Source organism: Elephantulus edwardii, unplaced genomic scaffold (assembly GCF_000299155.1).
Source record: "Elephantulus edwardii isolate Elephantulus edwardi_28Jun2011 unplaced genomic scaffold, EleEdw1.0 scaffold00198, whole genome shotgun sequence".
In the NCBI taxonomy this organism is placed as follows: domain Eukaryota; kingdom Metazoa; phylum Chordata; class Mammalia; order Macroscelidea; family Macroscelididae; genus Elephantulus; species Elephantulus edwardii.
In genome coordinates this window covers 2,076,924-2,081,334 of record NW_006399948.1, presented here as the reverse complement: position 1 = coordinate 2,081,334, position 4,411 = coordinate 2,076,924, and positions in this window count along the sequence as shown.

Sequence of the window (4,411 nt, the reverse complement as noted above, 5' to 3'; positions counted from 1 at the left end):
CACAGCTGGCCTTCCAGTTGGTTTGAAGAGGCAGACTTGCAAGTGCAATGGTTAAGAAAGTCTGAAAAAGACTGTTGACTCAAAGTTTTCTAGTGAATGTACTTGGAAACATTCCATAAACATCAAAATTTTTCTCAAAGTGCTTAACCTTTTAGGGATAAAATGGCTCATAAATCAGAGTGTGCTGATGTAGAGCAATTTTTTGGAACAAAGGCAAAGGTTTGAGCAGCCCCGTGATTCCTAAGGGTCCTTTGCATGCCATATATCTTTTGCCCTATTTTATTGTTGCTTGCTGTCAAATTGTAACCTACTCGTAGCTAACCCTCCAGTGGGTTTTCAGAGGTAGTAAGTCACTTGGGAAGAAATTACCCATAATTCTCCTATAGAACATCTAGTGGATTTGAACTGGGTGCCTTTGAGATTGCAATGCAGCTTTTTATCATTACATTTTTTGTGCGCCTTCAAACTGGAACCAACTCATAGAGGACCCACTAGTTGGTTTCCAGAAGCAAATAAGTTATGTTTTAATTATTTCTCTCCTTTTAGCTCTATAACATTTCAGATTTGTTGTTTTCCTACCATACTTTGTCACACATCTTCTTTTCAACATTTATTTGAGTCCATAAAGAGCTACTGGTAACCTGAATTTCCTTGAGCATTTGTGTCTTCATAGGCCAAGTGATAGTTTTAATTAATTAGAAAAAAAAGAACAAACACACCAACAACAAACAGAAGCACTAGCCAGTAGAAGATCTTTTATAGAGAATAGGGGAAATATAGAATAAAATTTTTTTAAAGTTTTAAAAATTCCAATTTTATTGATCCAAGAGACTACAGCCAGCCCTGAGTCCTCTTTCACACTTAGAACAAAATTCACCTCTGTGGCTTAATTTTTAGTTAAACAGACAGACATATAAAGTGATCAATAATATTAGGAAAGCATTTCTTAGAATAACCTACCATGCAAAATCTGAAGAACAGCAGTTGCCCAAGGATAAAGCTATAAGGACAGAAGGATTGATAGAAATGAGAATTACAGAGAAGAAGTGCAAAAAGTACAATTACATTGTTGTTGTGTAATTAATTTTATAAAACAATATATGTTTGAATAATTAAATGAAAAACTAATATGTTCTGTAGACTTTCACTGCCATCATAATAAAAAACAAATGAAACAAACAAAATGCCTAAAACCAAAAAGGACTCAATACTCCACATGCCCCCAAATAACTTCAGACATCTTTCAGATACTCCAGCGTTACTGGTATTCTAAAAGAATAACTGTCAGTCAATACTTGTATGATGTAGGGACCTCTGGTTGCCTAGGTGGGCAGGAGATGTACTACCAACCCAAAGGGAGGTGGTTTGAACCTACCCCACATTCTGCTGGAGAAAGACAATTTCCTTCTGAGTAACTGACAGCCTCTAAAAACCTGCAAGAGGATCAACTAGGAGACTGTTTTGATTTGATTCTATGTAACGATAACTTAGGAGTCAGTCTTGATTTAAGATACCATGCTTTGTATAGCAGAGTTTCAATGCAAAAGAAGGTAACAAACAGCCAAGTGTTACAGCCATTAGACCAGTAACATAAGATATTACAGTATTTTATTCTGTTTTGCAGAAGGTCACTCAGAACCAACCAGCTCTGTAGCACCTAACAAGAACAATGCCATGTGTATGATATCACACAAACTAGCTAATACTGCTCAATTTACCACTTTGCACATGCTTTTTACATGTTGAACATTCACTCAGCATTATATTTCTGTTTTGGCACTCTTGATATTAGATTTTGCTGTGTCCAACACACTATGTAGAGACCTTGTGCTCCTGAATTTTAATATTATCATCTATTGCAGGTAAAAAGTAGAAGTGAAATCACATTTTTTATGTAAGACATGAATATTATTTTAAAAAATCTTGCACCTTCTATGCAAAAATAATAGTACAGAGATCTAAAAATTTTAACATTATGTTAGCTATCATAATCATTGGAGATTATATTAGAAAATAGTTAAGAAAAAGAAAGAAATACCTAGATTTATTTACCAGGGCAATACATAACTTTCATTGTTTAGTTCAGAGCTATTGGTAATAAGGTCGCTAGGAATCACAGCAGACTCAATAGCACGTAACAACAGTATGGCTTTATTTCCATGCTCATATATAGCTGTCATTGTTACAGTATTGGGGTTCCAGGCTAAGATCCAATTTACTCTGTATTTATAAGGACATGTGGGACAACAGGGTTCGAAAGAAGCCTCAAGCCCAGAGTGAAAAGTGGCAGAGCTACAAAAGATACGCTCCAGTGTCACATGTAACAAAGAATTTCTTAGTACTTTGACTTAAAAATCAAATATTGTCCACATAATAACAGGAATAAAAAGTAACAAACTAGTTCAACACCTTTTTTTAAAAAAAAAGTTCTATGAAAGCCCTTCTGTACTTTGAGGATGCATATGTCTTGTAAGCATGGCTCTTAAACCTGTCTTACTTCCCTGCAATTATATAAGCAACATTTTTGCTTTTAGAGATTAGCCCACATCTCTTCCTTACTTTCACTGAATTGCATAGTTGGTGGGTTTTCCATTCATTTTCTTTCCATTCATAGAGTTCACTCATATGGTGAACATTTCTGTAGTTTTTACAAATGTATAGACTGTATAATCACTGCCAAGGCTAGTCATGTATTTGTCCTTGCCACCCTCAAGTTTAACTCTGGTGGCTTAGTGGTAAAGAGACTGCCCACCAAAAGGCAAACTGTTCTGATTTTTCAAGGGAAAAAGATAGGCAATTTTCTCTTGTGTAATTTACAGCCCCTAAAAACCTGCTGTGTGTCAGCTGTGAGTGACTGCCTACTCTACACTACATGATACCAAAAACTCCTTAGTAAGCAAACTTTCCCCATATCCAAAAAGAATTACATTTTAGAAAAACATACTTTTAAATACTTTTGTCTCTAATAATTAACCTGTTGTTGAAGGTTTTTGTTTGTTTTTCCCCTCCTTAACTATGACTTGAAGGTTTAAAAGATCAAATATGGGAGGAATTAGGCATATACATGTTTGTTGTTGTTACATGCCATTGAATCTTCAGTGACTCACAGCGACCCTAAGTACAACAGCTCTAAAGTCTGCCCTGCTCTGAACCAATCTAACTGACTCTCACACACTTAGCTGCATCAATCCATCTCATCTTGGGTCTTCTGCTCCTCCATTGTCCCTCCACCCTTCCAAGCATGATGTCCTCCTCCTAGGACCAGTCCTTCCTAGCCACATGTCTAAAGCATGTGAGATGTAGGTTCAAAATCCTAGACTCCAAGCAGAAACTTGGTTTCACCCTCTCCAATATAGAACTATTTTTTTTCTTAGCAGCCCATGATATGTTCAATAGTCTTCTCCAGCACACAACTCAAAGAATTTATTAAGAAACCGAAACTATTAAAATTGCTGTATTATAATCTAGAATACAACAGTCAGTGTCAGATTTGTCTTTGTTCATAACCTTTAAAATTACCTTTCACTTATTTTCAGTTCATTGTGGTGACTAAAGACTCCTTCATATTACATCTACATAATTTTGCATCATTTATTCTGCAAGCATTTATTTCTTTTCTCTTGTGTGTCAGATAATATGCTACTTGTATTAATTTAGTGCAATAATAATTTAATCATTTTTTTTCTCAATTGTTAATGAAAACTCTTGATTTCTTGCCTTAAATTATCAAACAATATTTTGTGAACAGTTTGTAATTGTGTGAAATTAATGTCAAAGTTGTATGAGACACAAATCAAAGTTATATGAAACACAAAGGAGAATATAGTTTGCATTATCCTTATTTCTGACTGTTTTCCCTTGCTGGATTTCATTTGGCTATCTTGCTGTTCCATATTTTCTCTTAATTTCTTTTTTTGCCATGTCCTTGCCAATACCTACCCCAAGATATTTAACTTAATTATAATTTATTTTAGTGGCATTGAGCATTCATTTTATCTATGATCCCAATATTACAGAAGAAAGGTGTACACACTGGCACAGGGAGTAGAGTAGAGTGACTGCACTTTCCAAGACTTTTCTAGTGCCTTGGTCCCAGGATTCCCACCTCCCACTGCCCTAGCACCAGCCCCCATTGAAACTTTAAATTGCAGGTTGATCTGACCCAAAATAAAGCCAGACCACCATGCCTGGATAAAGGGAGAGATCCCCTCCCTCACTCCGAAGCATGACTAGAGAAGTTTACCACCTGAGCAGAGAATAGATGGACAATCAGCAGAAAAGATTGTCTCTGGCAACTTAATCAAATGCTATGTTTAAAATCTACAACTTTGCAGAATGGGTCTGACATCAGGGTGGGGGTATGACAGAAACAACTGGATAAATTATGTATATTGTATTGAAACAGATGAGG